The sequence below is a fragment of the Lytechinus variegatus genome, chromosome 9 (genome assembly GCF_018143015.1).
Source record: "Lytechinus variegatus isolate NC3 chromosome 9, Lvar_3.0, whole genome shotgun sequence".
NCBI lineage: Eukaryota > Metazoa > Echinodermata > Echinoidea > Temnopleuroida > Toxopneustidae > Lytechinus > Lytechinus variegatus.
Window position 1 is genome coordinate 36,785,101 of NC_054748.1, and position 18,297 is coordinate 36,803,397.

At 37.5% G+C, this 18,297-nt stretch overlaps 1 protein-coding gene across 1 annotated transcript in view; it reads left to right on the forward strand.

Annotated features, from left to right (window-relative positions):
- The first annotated feature begins 8,157 nt into the window (after positions 1–8,157).
- LOC121422145 (tetraspanin-11-like) overlaps positions 8,158–18,297 on the forward strand; it is a 31,664-nt gene continuing 21,524 nt past the window's right edge. The window contains exon 1 of the mRNA XM_041617042.1: positions 8,158–8,249. The gene's annotated coding sequence lies outside the window, so the exon portion shown is untranslated. The remainder of the gene's footprint in view (positions 8,250–18,297) is intronic.

Below are 18,297 nucleotides of genomic sequence, written 5' to 3' on the forward strand. Positions count from 1 at the left end.
TTAGAGCCAAGTAACTTTTTTTCAAAAATACATGTAGGCAGCTGTCACCATGGTGATTTGAGCATACTTAAAATTCAAATTTTGGTAGGATAAAAGTTGTATACTGAAACATATATATGTTCATGTAATTCTGCATATTTCTCCAATTTTAAACTCCAACAAGATGTCATACTTAAAATCAAGCAGGTAGCTTATTGTACAAAAAAGTTTCTTAGATGACTAAGAGCTTTTAACCCTTTTAGGGGTGTGCATTGTTGGAATGTTTGTTGAATATATTTATATTTGTCTCTTTTGAATATTCCATATATGCATGCAAGACGATACATCATATATACGTTTGTTGCTATATATTTCATACACATTGATTGTGTGCAAAGGTAGCATACAGTTGCATTTTGTATAAACTTTCCTCCTTATACGGACAGTTGATGTGCTTTGCACATATATTGGTGAAATATTTGTAAGGAGTATATAGTAATGCCACTCAAACCAACATTATTCTTCTTTCAATCTTTGATGTCTTACATGCTCCCAGAGGCAGACATATTGGAGGGCAAATAATAAAAACCTGTGCATGAAATCATGATAAGTTATTGTTTTGATGGTCTAATGCACATTGGAGTGTTGAACTTGATTATTGTACTTATTCTAGGAATGGATTAACTATGGTTATTAAAGACTATATTGCCGTTGATTTGGCAGACTCGGTATCCAATAGGATTTATCATGGTATGGTTATGAGTCTGCCGCATTGATGCCAGTATAACCATTAAATATTATAAATAATAATGATAATGCAACATTTATATAGCGCTTAATAAAAATGTTTCTAAGCGCTGTGTACTATTACCCCAACTTTAGCACGGCTACCCTTATCTGGTGCACAAGCATTTAAAGAATTTCTTCCTACCAGGTACCCATTTACTACACCCGGTTGAAGAGTGGCTAATGTAGATAAACGCCTTGCCGAAGGATGCGAGTGCTGTGGTGGGATTTGAACCCCAGACCTTCCAGTTCAAAGTCAGGAGACTTATCCTCTGAGCCACAAGACCTCTATATATAGGGGAAGGCGGGGTAAGTTGAGCCACCAGCCCCAGGCCAATAATGAATGAGTCAGACATTGTGGTGGTGTCATGTATTGAAGACCCATAGTATAACCTCTAACCCCACCACATTGTTTTCAACTTTGAAACAAAAAGTAGTTTTTTAGAGGGAAAAATATGAATTTCAGCCAAAAAAGTAAAAAAGAGTGTGAAATAGATAAGTGCTTTATAAACACACACGTCTTTGAATATAATAAAGACATGATAACAACATTATTAGTCCAGGTATGGATCTTCATTCTTGTCATAGTCTTTTATATGATGGATGCATAATAAATGTGTGGATACAAAATTATCGCACTAAGTTCGGACTGGGGTAAGTTGAGCCAAACAGCATGGGGCAAGTTGAGCCATGGTAATTCTTATGGTAATGTATCTTGAAAAATAAACCAAAAAAAAAAATTGAAATGCTGGCTGAAAGGAGCAAATTTACATGACTGCTCTTTTCCTTTTAAAGGATGTTAGTATTTATAGAGAATTAGCAAGTGAAAAGACTTTAAACAAAAAATTGACATGCTGGTTCTCCCCTCATACATTTTGTACATTGTTTTTGTTGCTCAACTTACCCCAGAAGGTGGCTCAAACTTACCCCATATATGGGGCAAGTTGAGCCATTTGACATCGTTTTTTTCAAAGGTCACGATGACTTTCAGTGTGGGGATAGAAAGTTATATATAGGTGGAAAATATTTCAGAAGAATCAAATTTCAAGGCAAGGTACTTATTTCGACAAGATTATTAATCATATCAATTCTAACATGCAAAAAGCAAAAACTGTCACAACTTACCCCGCCTTCCCCTACTGCCTAGTGTTTGCATGAGGCATACACCTTCTTGGTATATATTTATTCTACAGTCACATTGAGGCAACTGATACTAAACTGACCAATGTTCTGACATTGATAATAATTGATAAAATAATTAATTGATTATGTAAGCGCTGTGGTGTAGCGGGACTGACTCTTGCCTTGTGATCGGAAGGTTGTGTGTTCGAACCCCACCACGGCCGAGCATCCTTTGGCAAGACATCAATCCACAATTTGCCACTCTCCACCCACATGTTAAATGGGTACCCGGCAGGATGCGAAAGCCTTTGTAGTATGCCTAGAAATTGAGTCTTGCAACTCTTGTTGGAATGCTCCCCAGGGAGTGGAGAAGTTGCATACATTGTATGTGGACATGCAAGGATCTGATGACCGGGGTAATAATATATCTGTAAAGCATGTCGAGACGTTGTTCCGATGTGTTAAGGGCTTTTTCAATGGGATAATTATTAATGAAATACATTTGGTCGGTCTGGAATTGGTTGCACTGATTTGACTGTGCCATTGCTGTTGTTACTCAATCTGCCGGCACAGACTGTAATTGCCAATTCTATTTAGTGCCTGTGTCTTATATGACAATCGCAGTCACATTTATTTTGAAAAGTGTTTAATTATGTAATGCCCATATTCAGTTATTTTTCTTAGTTATTTCTTATATTGATTCATTTAGTTTCATGAAAAGATTCATTTATTTTTTGAAAAATTTCTTCTACTTTGTGTTATTTATTTTTTCAAATGTTATTTCTTAATTATTATAATTTATACTTTTTGTCGGGGGTGGGGGTGGGGAGGGTAAAATAAGTGGACAATTTTCAGGTTGTATACTAAAAGCATGCTCACTTCTAGATTTTTTTATGGTCATTGGCAGTTGTGTAACAGTAGTAGTGACTGTCTTGACCATTCCGAACAGAAATTCTGAGAACGGCTCTTTTTCAATGTAATACACTAATACAGTCTACATATGCTGTATTACTGTTTACTATAATCTATAATCTTGGTCTTGAATTGCCGTATTATGGCAGAACTAGTGGAAGCGCTGCGATGTAGCGGTTCTTACTCTCACTTTGTAATCAGAGGGTTAAGTGTGTTTGAATCCCACATTGGCCTAGCATCCTTTGGCAAGGCCTCAATCCACACTTTGCCACTCTCGCCCAGATGCTAATTGGGTACCGGTAGGAAACCACCGTCATCGTGGTTGGTTTAGCAAGTGTGCTCCTAACAGGCTGCTTGAAACGCTATGAATCCAGTGACCGGGTAATAATAATGTTGAAGCGCTTTAAGCAGTCGTAGATTGATGAAGTGCTATATAAATGCCAGTTATTATTGTTTACTACAGTAAAAATTTGTTATCGATCGATAGCCATTAACCATCAGTCATGACTAATACTGGACTAGACCATTGGTCTAGTGATGATCACTTTATGGATTTTTCTATGAATTCTTTTTAGAAGGGTATGCATCCATTCGGTTATAAATAGGTGAAATAAAAAATGAAATCTTGGTTCATTGCATATATAACATGTTGCTATGTCTTGCAAGGCCCTGGAAAGTTGTAAGCTTGTCATGAATAACCTTTATTAAAAAGGAAGTATGCATGAAATTTGATTATGATCATACTTGTAGGTCTGTTGTATGGTATATTGTTGATAAATTCATGAGATATGTATTTATTTGTGCTACATGATATACAATCAGTATTTAGTAGTCAACATCAACGATATAAAAATGGAATGTTTAAAAGTATTGTAAATGTGGTAAGTTTCCAACTTGATCAGAAATAATTTTCTTTGCTTGGACTGTTAAAGCCTGTTTAAAGCTTGTTAAAGTGTCATTAATGTGAATTTGCAGGATCATGTAGCTTACCAATATCTAAATTCTTACATTAAAGCTAAACATTTTCATTTTTTAATGGCCTCCAGAATCAAACCAAACATGTTTATAGATTGAAAATGAAGAGGCTCCCCTCCCTTATAGATTAGTCTTCAGACACAGACCCTAATGAATTATTTAAAAAAGTGAGCATTGAGACAAGTCTAGCTGAAGCTCAAATTTCTTGGCTTTGTGGCATGCGTCTTGAATCAAAGTTACACTGGGGAAGTTACAAACCGCCCTTTCACACCGTAAAAAAAATCGTAATTTGAATGATTCCAGTGAAAAATAAGGTTAATGACGAATATTTAGCACGTGTGAAACCAAAGAAGAACATGATTAGAATCATGAACGCTAATCACATTCGCGATTACAATAGCAATCATTACAATGACGATTCAAGATTCACGTGTGAAAAGGCCCAAAGTGATGCAGAGGTCCAAGCTTTATGATGTTTAAGGTTGGTTCCAAAAATAATTGTAACTGATTGTCTGTTACACTTCCTTAAAAACTCATTTACACACACATTGCTAGATGTAAATTTAAGGGAATATGTTCAGTACCCATTGCAAGCCCCATTTAGCTCAGTCAAGTTTTTTTTTGCAAAACCAGACCACTTTTGACATTAAAAACCCAGGAATTTTCTATTGTGAAGTAGATTGATTATGTTGGCATGCTTTGATATAAATGTGCTATGATTTTCCGTCTGTGTTTCATCCGCTTCCTGGAATGATATTTTGTAGAACATTATATCCATGAAACATTTGGTGTGGAGCTTACAGTATATGCCCAGATTATGATTTTGTGCCTTGAATGTATTATTACTGTGTACTATTGAAAAAGAGAAATGGTTAAATGATGTCTTGTTGAAGGTTGTGTATGATGATAATCTTCACACTTCTTGGTCAATGTTTGTATCACGAGTGAGACATTAAAATGGCCATATATGGTGTTTTATTTGCAATAATACAACATTTTCTCTCATTTGTGCAATTATTTATTTGATGACCTGTTCAGAGCTTTCTTTAAGGGGATGGTCCAGGTTGAAAGTATTTATATCTTAATACATAGAGTAAAATTCAATTAGCAAAATGGCGAAAATTTCATCAAATTGGATGAAAAATAATAAAGTTATTGAAGTTTATAGTTGTTAAGCAATATTTTTTTAAAACAGTCGTCATGAATATTCATTAGGTGGGCTGATGATGTCTTTAAGTAAAAATTGGTTTTGCCTTAATTTTTCTGAACACATGGTGTTAGGGTATAGTGGCAAGTGTTTTGTTCCAGAATAATAATGAGCTACCAATTAGTAGTATGTTTATTAGAGGGGAAAGTGACACTACATAGGATTCTCCCCCGAGAAAAAACATTTCTGAAACTTGTAGGAATGATGATTTGTGGTATGTTTTTCAACATTTAAAAGAAAAAGGAGTTAAGGCTTGAAAATTTGATAGATATAAATAAGAATAGGATTTTTTCACAATGTTTGCAGCTCTGTGATGAGTGTTGAGGCAAGATTTCACGTGCGGCTGGGAAGGGTGGATTTTAATAGCTAGTTTTGCTTGAACTATAGCGTCCCGGGATCAGTTATTGCTTTGGAAAAAACATGTAACCAGGGCCCCGTTGCAGAAAGAGTTGCAATCAAACGCAACTCTAAAAATCATGCGCAACTTGATTTTCAACCAATCAACAGCGCGCATTTTTGACTTGCGATTGATTTTTTTGACTTGCGATTGATTTTTTCGACTTGCGTTTAAACGCAACTCTTTCTCCAACGGGCTCCAGATATCAGAGAGAATTGAAAGGACTCTGAATAAGGAGGATTGGGGAGGAGGAAATGTAGAAGAAATGGAAGAGGAAGAGAGGGAGAAGGAGGGGATTAAGAGCGAGGAAAAAAAAAGAAAAAGGGAGGAGCGGGAGAAGGAGAAAAGGTAAGTGGAATGAGAAGAAGGACGAGGAAAAGAAGAGGGAAAATAAGAAAAAGAAGAGGAAAAGCAGGTTTTAGGATAAGGGAAGGAGAAGGAAGAAGAAGAAACGAAAAGAAAAGGAAGAAGACGACAGACCCATACGCCCTTTAAATGGACACCCTTTGCACAGGCGGATTCACTCATGGAGTGCTAATAAGGGATTTAAACAAGCCCCCTCCCCCGTCCCCACCCTCTCCCTCTCTCATGTGAGCAGGAAAGAGGCATAACACGTCCCGGAGAGATAGGAGATTAAATGAAAAAGGAAAAGAATCGAGGAGCAGTCATGAAACAAAATACAAGTGACTTCCAGTTTTTCTATCGACGGCTTCTGAAACCTTAATTTTGATTTGCTTGGAGGAATTAATTTTGTCAGTGAATAGCATACATTATCTTTCAATGAAAAGCTCCCCATGTCCGCTGGTTCGTGCTGTTTGACATATAGGTGGGTTTGAATTTATATGGAATTGATAATTAAGGTTTTAGCTCTTGATCCACTTTCCGGAAAAATTAAAAACTTTTAATCTATCACGCCCGATTTTTTTTTTTTGGGGGGGGGGGGGGTAACCACAAGCCGCATGCAAAAAAAAACTAACTGAAAGCGATGGCAGGCTCCTATAACATTTAGTAATTTTGACTCAGGATGTGTATCATCCTCAATTTTTGCTGCGAAATATGAATATTTTTTATAAGGTAATTCAGGAAGTAAATTATAAAGATAAATTAAAGGACGACTCCACCCCAACAAAAAAGTTGATTTGAATGAAAAGAGAAAAATTCAACAAGCATATGACATTTTAAAATTTTGCTTAATTTCACAAAATAGGCACGGCTAAATGCACATCCTGGTCGGTATGCAAATGCGTAGACTGATGACGTCATTCACCCACTTTTTTTAATGTTTAATTACATGAAATATTCTAGTTTTCTCCTCATTTTCAAGTGAAACAACGATTGATTCGTGGAAATAGCATTGTATAACACTATATGGTTCAGTCAAGTTGGCCCTTATTGTCAAAATGAAATAATGTATAATTCAAACAATAAAAAAAAAGAAACAGTAAGTGATGGACACCATCGACTGTCTCATTTGCATGTCACTGAAAAAAGGCGAAACTTCCTTATTTTACATCCGATTTCATTTTCAGCGTTATGCTAGTTTCATTTTTCTCTATTTATTCAAATCAACATTTTGGGGGTGGACTTAACCTTTAAGAAGGGGAAATATTGAACATGTGGAATGGAAGGTGATAGAATAGGCTTCCAAGGAGCTGCTCTTTGGGCATATAATACTACGACAGATTATATCTCATTCTTGATAATGTACAAAATGGAAATCACCTTGACCACTATTAAATACCCGATGAGGGCATAGGCGGCGGAAGCGGGGGGGACGGGGGGGGGACATGTCCCCCCCTAAATTTGTTGTTGATGACCTTTTTTTTTTTTATTTTGCTTGTCAATTTATTTTCCTAGCTACGTCCCCCCTAAAATTTTTGGGTTGAGAACCTTTTTTTTTTTTTTTTTTGCTTGTTAAAAATGTTTTGGTTGTCCCCTCCTAAAATTTTTGGCTTCCGCCGCCAATGGATGAGGGGTGTGATCCCCCCGACGATGTTTCCAGGTATGCCACGTACCGTCACGGACCTTGACTCTCTTTTTTTTGCTGGTGGTCAAGGAAGGGAAATTAGGAAAAATTGCCAGTAGGGAAGCAAAATAAGGAAACAAATATTATAGGGCAAGGCTAATGGTTATGGCAGACGAAGGGACAAAATATAGCAGAGTATATCATTACTGTGCAATATACAGAATGAAAATCACATTGTACATAACACGTTTCGGGATAAAAAAGAACATTAGCAGAAAAGGGAAACAAAACAAGAAACCACGATATTCTGTTGTGACTGATGGTGGGCAAAATAGACAGGTGTTACGTAGCAGCTCAGTGAGAAAAAATATGTTCGACATCGTTGAGGCTTTCAAAGATAACTGCACGACTCCCACTTAAATCTTATACATGAACAACATGAGTTTGGTCAAGCAGGGAATTAACAATTCACCTGTTCACGTAAAAAAGGAGATTAATTGATTATTGATGTTTTATGTTTTGGTGTTTTGATGTTTTATATTTGTAAAAAATATGAATTTATCCGAATGAAAACTAATTAATACTCCGGTGTGAACTTCAACCGCGGGAGATTCAACGAGTAGATCTATTCTTTACCACTTAATGTTGTAAATAACAATATAATTGAAGTAGGAAATTGTTTTTGTTGAATTGGTCTCTCATGACCCTAATCCATATCTTCCCTCCATGTGTATTATTCTGACCACGCCCATTTTACCAATACGACGCGACGCTCCAATACCGAAACATGACAGGTGTAATGGGTATATATAGCACGTCTGGTGGTGTGCACAGCGGCCCCGTTTGTGTATGCGATTCCGAAAGTAGCTTTACGGCATCAAGAGTTCCAAGCCATCCAGATTAAGGTATGTTTCTCCATAAAAAAGAATGTTTACACGGTTGCATATTCATGTTTTGTACTAAACTCTTGCTTAAGGTGTATGAGATAAAATCCAGTAATTTCAGCGTGTAATTCAGAGTTATACTAGGCATATGATTCAAATTTTGTCGCTGATGAGGCCCTGTATTTTGAGAGTGAAATTGAAGTGAGAGCGAGGGCAGCTGCTTGTTCAGTGCCCGGGTACGAGTCCGGGTTTACGGCTGGGTACCCCTAGCTAGGGACCCAAGCGAATAGGAGAGTTTGACCTTTTTTTAGTATGAAGCAGGGCAGCTGCTTGTTCAGTGCCCTTGTACGAGTCCGGGTTTACGGCTGGGTAGTCCTAGCTAGGGACCCGAGCGAATAGGAGGGTTTGACCTTTTTTTAGTATAGACCAAAAGTCTCAGCCTCTCTATTTGGTTGTTCCGCTGAACTTAATTCGTTGGCTCCACTCACCAATATAGTAAAATCTCAGATATTGTTAAATAAATTCCCAGAAACGATGGTTATTCCTGTCTAGGTTGACTGTAAAGAGAGGTTGGAGCTGGATGAAGTGAGCTGAGAGCTGGAAACATTCCCAGATGCTAAACTGAAATTTAGTTTTTCAATGTTCATTTTACAAATAGATTCTTTAAGGCTAAAATTCATGGAAAAGCATGACATTTGAACTGTTCTTGATGTGAGATAAGAACTGCTTAATTGTTTCTAGATCTACATGTATAGTTGGAGTTGATTGCTCTTTCACAGAACTGTCACTTTTGTTGACTTTCTTTTGCAAAGTTGGGTGGCAAATAGTTTGATCGGGTGATTTGAAGTCCAGTGTTGGCCTTGGTCGGTATTGGTGTTAAAATTTGGATAGCTTCCCCAGCTCCAAAACTTATTCATAGTTTGTAAAACTGATCCAAATCACATTTCAACGACTAGTGAGTGACTTTTCATGAGACCATCTTCATTTTATCTTTGATGTTATCATTGTTATCATTTATAATTGTGTAAAAATTGACCTAACGCCAACAGCAAAAGGTCAACACTGAACTTGAAATCACCCATTCTATCTGATGATGTTGAATCAAGAATAGAAAAATGAGAAGAATAAATGAAATCGGTGACAGTATCATAATCATATCACTTTGAAAGCACAATTTAAAATAAAAAAGGGCATTTGACATGCAGCATCAAAATATTTGACTCATTATGCCACTGGAGAGAACTGCACCAAAGGTACAATACCTCGCGTGTGTGTGTTTATACCAATGCCTTTGATGATGTGTGTTGGCATTGGCAGCATTAGGGGGGGGGGGGGGTTCGGGGAAACATGCCCCCCTCAATATTTACATTTTGTACAGGATCCTATGCATGGGAGAGGGTCATCTTGGCACAAAATCTCCACCTTTGAGTTTTAATACTACTATATAGTTACAAATACTGCAAAATACTTTGTTTCTAAAAAATTATAAAGTGCTTTTTAATTTACAATATAATTTGAGGAAGGGGTTATTGGGGAACATGTCCCTTTTGATACTTAAATATTATACATGAGCCTATGGGTAAGGGTCATCTACCCCCCCCCCCCAGAAAGAAAAACCCCTAAAAATCCCCACCTGGCACCCTTGGTTTTTTATACTAGTAATATATACTGCTTAATACTTAATATTTTTTTTCAGTTACTAATTTAGGATATAATTGTTCAATACTACTAGTATTAAAATGATTCATTCCAATTTTCTTCTAACCTCTTACCTTTTCCTTCATGATTTAGTTCTAGAGACGGAGTGAGGGGCAGGGGCATATCATGTATATCTAGATCAAGGTCTCGTATCAATATCAAAGAGGATTCAGGAAATTGGAACCTGGCAAATTCGTTTTGATCACACTTTACCCCTTTCCTTCTCTCGTCTTGTTTTTTAGAGTGTTTATTTAGTTGTGAGTGGGTAGTATAGGAAGTTGAATTTCCTTTCCTCGTCTTGCACATGTCAGCACCCCCTACGATAGTCTTGTATTCAGACCTAGACTTGGGAGGTAGTTTTAAGTTACATCGGGAAGCATTTCTTGTAGCAAGTGGTGATTTTCACTGATTATTGTGATAAGCTAATGAAATGCTTGCATCTGATTGGCTGAAGGTTACAATTTCTTTGACAATTAGCCTTATGACCTTGATCTAGATTCAAATACTTGTTATCATTTATAATGTCTTAATATTTATCATGTTACTCTGTCTGGACCTCTAGGAAGAACAGAGCCAAATTATATATCAATGGGCATTGACAATGGCTCTGAATAGAGTGATCCATTCATATATTTTTAAGTGTTTCTATGTATACATATTAATCTTATAGCTTGTGCGATATATTTTGTTGTTATTTTTATACGGTAAATAAAAACAAATCAAACCAAGTACTCCCTGTATCTGATTAGTGGTTTAAAGGAAAATGAAATGATTAAGATTGGTTATTTCTTTTGCAAGGGGGGGGGGGGGGAGGAAAGGGAGGGATGGTTAGAGACCCTGGGGTTGTAAGTGTGATACAGTCAACATTTCGCTTCCTTGATACAACACGATGTAATATGTTGTTGATTAAAACATGGAATGGAGCCAAAGGCTCCTGTGAATCCACGACTTGGAACACCTACACAAATAGGCTTAATACATTGTTACATTTAAGTGACTTTTAAGAATATAAGATAGAGGGTTTGGTGTCTGGTCATTGGTCACTGCATAAAACGTACACCTTTGGATTTCACAAAAAAATATTGATACAATGATAGTTCTACATATACATGCAGTTTTAAAAACTTGTCCTCTCTAATTGCTTCCACTTCAAAGCAATATTTAAAGGGGAATCCAACCCAAATAAAAACTTTTTTTAATAAGGAAAAGAAAAATCAGACAAGTTGATAGGTGAAAGTTTGAACAATATTGGACAAACAAAACGAAAGATATGAATTTTTAAAAGTTGTAAATATTGGTAATCACTATACCCATGGAGATTTCAAATTGGCCGCATATGGGATGTCATAGTGATGTAAGGCAAGGACTACTCTTCCATGTACCCAATACATATTACGGCTAAAATGTCATTTTTCCCAAAAGTTTTATTTCAAATTATATTTTTCTTTCATGAGGACATAAAACAATATACCACATGGGTTATATTTAGATTACTGCCCCAGGGGAATGGGTACTTAGGAGAAAACCACAAATACCTGATAATAAAGTACATGGCCTATGGGAAAGTTGTCCTTGCCCCTTGTCATAATTTACTTACCCAGTTGCCAATTTGAAATCTACATAGTATTAGTGATCTCAATTTTAAAGCAGCTATAACTTTCTTATTGCTTGTCCAATTTCTTTCAAACTTTCACCATTCTGTTTAATTTATTTTTCTCCTTCCCAACACAATATTTTATGGCCAAGGCTGGATTCCCCTTTAAAATTAATTTCTTGCACACTCCTTGACATTGATGTTTTGCCCCAATTTATAATCTGTCTCTGACATACACGTACATGTAGGCCTACAAGTTTCTCTGAATAATTAATTTATCCAGGTTAGCCACTTCAGTCATATGTTATTATTAGCCTTCTCCATTCTCTCTGCTAGATAGCATGAGGTCCCATTAGGTGGTTTCAGACCGCCTCGAAGGTCGGCAGTTCCAGGTATTTTGGTAATGTGAAAGCAAACTACTCGTAATTTTCCTGAAAGGAAATATCCGCTAAATAGTAGGTTCTGGGCGAAATTACAAGAACTTTCATGTGGATTTTCCAAGGTCGCAGGTATTTTGGCAATGTGAAAGCAATTTACGGGAACTTTAAGCCCAGCGTGTCGTTGGGCGCGGGCAGCTTGGGTGGCTGCTGGGCTAGTGATTTTGAATATCTCGCCTTGCCTGCTCGTAACTGCAGGAACTTATCCCAAAAGGTATGTTTCAGGGCGATGTGAATGCAAGAATAATTAATAACTTTTAGCCTAAAAAAGTTCTCGTAATTTAATGGGGATTCCTTGTATGATCGAGGCGGTTTGAAACCCCCTATTTCAGATATTCAGATATTCAAAATTTATTGTCTTGCTCGAAATAAAAATTACATTGGCACAAAAATCATATTCCGGCTGTTGGTATACAAAGAACAATATATAACATTTAATAAATAATTACAAAAATAATGGCATTAAATAATATACAAAGCAAAAATTACCTAACCCAGAACAAAATGATAAGCTGCAAGGGCAGCTGCACTGAAAACTTTACCTGGTGCCGAGGGGGGAAACGCCTCAAGCACGGTGCCAGTCCAACACATCCATGGGCCCCGGTCCAGGGTAGGAATTAATTTTTTTTTTTAGGGGCTACTTTTTTTTTTACATTGGGGCTACCACTGAATATCTTGGGGCTATTTTCAAATTCATGGGGCTACTTTTTTTATCGCATATCAGCAATTACCTTTTGACATTACGAGACTCACGGTGATGCCTAACAGCTTAGAACATTTTTTTTTATCTCCCGGTGGTGGAGGAATGCTCTACAGGCCTTACAATAATCAGCTTCACACACTTCAGATTTGAGCCAATCGAGGCCCCAAATGGCTTATTCAAACATTTAAGAAATCAGATTTAAACGTTGAAGTGTGTTTTGACACCCTCACTCCACATCCTTTACAACCACAGACACATGGGCTTAATTAAAATTAATGAATAAAACAAACATAAAGGAGAGAATTCAGATCAAATAATAAATTTAAAAAAAATGACAAGCAAAGACAGCGACTGTGAGGATAAAAGACTTGCACATCGTATGTGCTGTGAACAGGGATTTATTTCCTGAGCAATTAAAATTACGATATCACAGAATTGTGATATCCCAAATGGGAAATGTGTGCATTAGATATTGCACATGGTGAAGTATGGAGAAACCATGCTATTGAAAAAGAGACGCACTTGGCAATTTGAAACTGTGCTTATCGTAAATTGAAAGTTACTTGATTTTAGCTTTCCAGATTTATACATGTACGATATTGCTTCGCTGCTTATCCATCTCTCATTCCGACTCGACGATGTCGATAAGCAGAGCTGTCACAATCACCAGCTGATTGCTTACACCGCCTAGTACACAAACCGCACGATGCATGTGGTCTCGTTACCAGCTGTGCAGTCTAATCGTGCACGCATACATATACATAAGCCATGCGGCAAGTGCGTCAACAATTCTAAAAAGCCTGTGCTAAAGACTATGCGTACTCCGCATCCCATATTGCATTGCGCGTTTATTTACGATCGCGAAGCTTCCGGTGTTGCGGAAGGCTCGGATATTGCAACTTCAAGCTGGCAAGGGCGATATAAAAGATGCGCTTGCTCCGCCGCCTGGGAACTTAATTGTGTGAAGTATTTTTTGCATTGTCGATGGTATTTTATTGGGGCGATTCTGAAATAAATAGTCGCCCCAAACCATTGGGTTTTGAGAATTTTTAGGGGCAATTTGGGCTGTCATGGGGGCGAAATCGCCCGTCGCCCCCGTGTAATTCCGACGCTGCCCCGGTCCGATATTGAAACAATCACAACACATCACACTACAAAAACACAAATAACCCATCCACACCACACCAATAAACACACCCCCAAAACTCCACACCAAAAACACCACACACCACAGAAACACCTCACACCACAACACAACCCACAACACACCATACCAACCCACACTACACACCACTACAAGTCATCGATAACAATGATGTCGAAACGGCACCCATCCAGTGCTGGAAACCACCACCACGCCCGGCATTGCCTCAGCACAGCCGCCCCCGCAACGTATAAAAGTAATATATATTTTTAAATGTCTTGGCTGTCACTTGGCCGGGGTTCAAACCCAGGGCCTCTTATTCACAAGTCTGATGCTCTCTACCACTGAGCTGGTGCAGTGGTCCACCTGGCGAATTCCCCCAACAAGTTGTATCGGGAGGAGAGACCTGCGGGTCACAGTTCTGTGTGCACGCCCTTCCAGGTGACCCAGATTGGCTGGCTCCTCCAAAAATACGCCTTTGAATGTCTTTGACAGATAAACAAATGCTGTGCATCATCATCACCACTCAGCCACCATGTCTTTTATTCTACCGTACAATGTATATCTCTTAATAAATCTGTCTGCTTGTTCTGGTATTTACGATGTAATTCACATAGATGTCAGTTTGTATACTGTACACACTGTTGCTAGGGATGAGTCATATTTGGGGTTGTAGTTCCTAAACCATAGTGGTTTCTCTTCCTGTTATAAATTAATTAAAAGTCATTCAGACCTTTACTTTAAAACACCCACCTATTCTTACATGTAGATATCCAGCAATTTTATATCCTTGAGTCAAATTACGCCTACTCATTTTCAAAGTTTAATGATAAAAGTTGATCAATATAAATTGACTTTTCCACAAGATATAAAGCACTTTGAGTCATTTGAGATACAAACATTGGTCAACCGTCAACGTAAAGGAAAGAACTCAGTCAACTAGGGGTGCGTTTATTCGACACTTTTTTACCCTAGAATCATGATTAGAATCATGATTCAAATCACGATTCTGCAGAATCACGATTGCGTTTAGTCGAAATTGAATATAATCATGATTAGAATCACAAACATGAAACACGAAAAAAGGGGCGTTTGGAAAGACGTTTCTGTAGAATCACGAACGAAAAAGGTCGTATAAACGATATCGTGATTTGAATCATGATTCTATGACGTCATTGTGTCGTGCTTCTTCCGGGTTCGACTCAAAGGCGCGCGCTGTGTTTCGTGCAGGTTAATTTTCGTGTAGCAGTATTGCCAGCATTTAGGAATTATCATTCTGTGTATTGTACCCCGGGGTTGTACTGTAGCGTCATTTGTATATTTCATTGTTTTCATCAATCATTTCTTCAAGTTCCAAAGGCACAAATTGGACTGATCGACGATGAATTAACTCAGGGCTCTGCTTGTGCTTTGGGCTCAGCCTGAAGCACAAGCATCCCTTACCGGGATTCACAGAAATAAGACGATCCCTAAGTTCAGCGGCGCTTGCGAGGGAGGGATTTCAACGGAGATGTGGCACCGCCTGTCGAGACAAAATTAACAGAATTCGTGCCCAGTACAGGACCATCATAGACAAGAAAAATCGATTGGGAGGTGGGAGGGAGGATAATGACCCCTTCTGGTTCCCGATCAAAAACAATATGAGGTACAATACACGGAATTCTGGAAGTAAAAGATTTATTTTTCGGAAGCCGAGTAAGCGTTGCACTTGCACAAACGTTTGCTCGTTAATAGCTCCGGCGGCAGCAAAAATCTAGCAGCCGACGTGAAGTTAGAAACAAGCGCGAAAATGTTGACCTATACTTCCTGGGTCAAACTGCGCACTGTGATGCGCACTGGATCGGCCCGAATTCAGGGAGAAACAGCGTTAGAAAGATGGTCGTATAAACGCTGATTCTGTCGGATCGTGATTCATGTTGCTGTTTTGAATCATAATTCAAATGGTGATTCAAATCATGATTCTGGGTTGAGGTCGCATAAACGCAGCCTAAGTAAGTAGATAAAATATATATCATTACCATAAAACGCAAACTTGTGTGAATGTTTCAATAATACTGGGAGAAATATACATTTGTACTGAATGACGATATTACAGATTTCATCATGTCAAGGTCTTTGTTTATTGGACATAGTTTTTCAAATCATTAACTGCACTTTAATGTTCAAGTATGGAATGAAGCAAGAATTCTGGGTACAGACTTTGCATTTCAGCGCTTTTATCAAGGCACAATTCATACCAAAAATCAGGTCTGCTTCATCTCCCTTTTTCTTTTTTTTCATATTTCATTATTCTTTTAATGAAATCACAATTGGTCAAATCTTCTGCTCAGGATATGTTAAATGTGATGGGGTATGGATGTAACGGGCAAGATCGTCATCATAGCAAATATTTTGTTACAAGGAAGATTGTTTTTTCACACTAATGAACCTACCTCCCCCAACAAAATAGATTTTATAAAATACACATTGGAGAAAGAAGAGTGGGACAAGTAGACACCCATTCACACATGGTACATACATACCTATTCATGAGCATTGTTTAACTGAAATATTTCAAAACTTTGAATTCAATTTTTTTTTCATATACCTTTTATACCTCAAATTGATTATCAATTTAATAAGGTTATATTTTTTCCGCCCTGGAATTCCCCTTTATATTATGTTTTTACTTCTCATTGAAACCCAAAGCTTGATGATAGATTGGTAATGGGAATACCCCTTTATATTGTGTTTTTACTTTTCATTGAAACCCAAAGCTTGATGATAGATTGGAGTTGCGTACTTAATGGGCCAGCATATGTAGTGAATGACTCATTTCATGTGATTACTTGAGTATGAAGTGCTTAGAAATATTTGTATTAAGCGCTATATAAATGTTGCCTATTATTATTAATATTACTTTAATACATACAAGTACTTGTACTGGTATGCCTGCCTTATTCTCACTTTTCTCACTTTCCTCATTTGTAAAATAATAATATCTGTAAGCAACTATTGAAAATATTGTAGTATAACATGGCTATGTATGTGAGAGACCAAGAGAGAGAGAGAGAGAAAAAAAAAGAGCGAATGAAAGATAATGATACATGTAGACAGGAAGAGTGTGAGAGAAAGAAAGAAAAATTGGAAGTAACTTCTAGTGAGGGTTGGAGACTGAGGCCCGTATTCTGAAGTCATCTGTAATACTTAAACTCAGGTTTAAAGTTGTAGTTTAAGTATGGGAAGCTAAAAGTATCAAATTTTTTATTAAGTTGTATATTTCTTTGAGTTTATTGTGCTCTTTCCTGATTCATCGATGGTGAAGACAATCATCTATTTATACTTCCTATACAATCGTGAATGATTTGAGAGCCAAGTGAGCTGAAGTATGATATCTCTACTGTTAGTGATTTATGTAACAATTGGCTTTCCATACTTAAACCACAAATTTAAACCCGAGTTTGAGTTAAACCTGACTTCAGAATACGGGCCAGAGAGGCATGGAAAGAAATAGAGAGGGAGAGATCTCGAGAGAAAAGGAGGGGGGGTGGTGGTACACAGAGTATTTACTCATGTGAGCATTTCGTTTATTACAAATATTCAAAGCAAAATGTCTGCCCCATACATGAGAGAAGAAGCATGCATGTGTTAAAAATTTATAACCCTGTAAAAAATTATGTGATGTGGAAAAATTTGCAGTTTTCATTCAATACCTACATGTAGCCTATAGATGTCCTCAACAAGAGCTCATGAGCTCTCCTTCCTAACCTCTTCAGCGAATACTTTAGAAATGGAACATTGTTTTTATTACAAGAATAGTATTTCTGTTGATTGTTGTCTGTATTTGCTCTTTCTTTAAGGCCTGGTCACACCGCCCGAGCGTTGTTGGAGCGGTAGGGAGATCGAGAGGGTTGAATTTCGCTCACAAAATTGGGGGAAAAATTGAAAAAAAAAACCAAACAATCACTATCGAAAATGGTGAACGGTAGCGGGCAGTGATGATTTTTTTCTCTCTGCTCCACGGCCGCTCAAACAACGCTTCGGGTGGTGTGACCAGGCCTTAAGAAATGCTCTATTGAGAAGGGCAAGCGCAAATTCATGTCTTGGTTGCCAATGTTTCAATGGTCCAATAAGGTTTTCTGAAATTTTAGTCATTTATAAAATACATCGGTGACACATCATTTGTTCCTGCGACAATTGCTCCAGGCTTTTGTTTATAAAAGACGTAGGTTTTGGGTTTAATAGGGTTGCTATAGGGTTTTATGTTAGTTTTAGGGTAGGGTATTGTGTTACAGACTTAATCCAGTGTTGAAATAAAAAATTAGCAATTTGATTAGTGTGTGGAATTTGTGGCAGAGCAATTGTCACCAGAGGAAATGCCATAGAACCATTTCATCTTACATGTACAGATGTACCTCTCAATATGAAATTCATATCAATTTGTTGTGTACAAAAAACGCTCCTCTTATAAGGCATAGAAATGGGACGTTTGACGCACAGTCACTAATACGCGC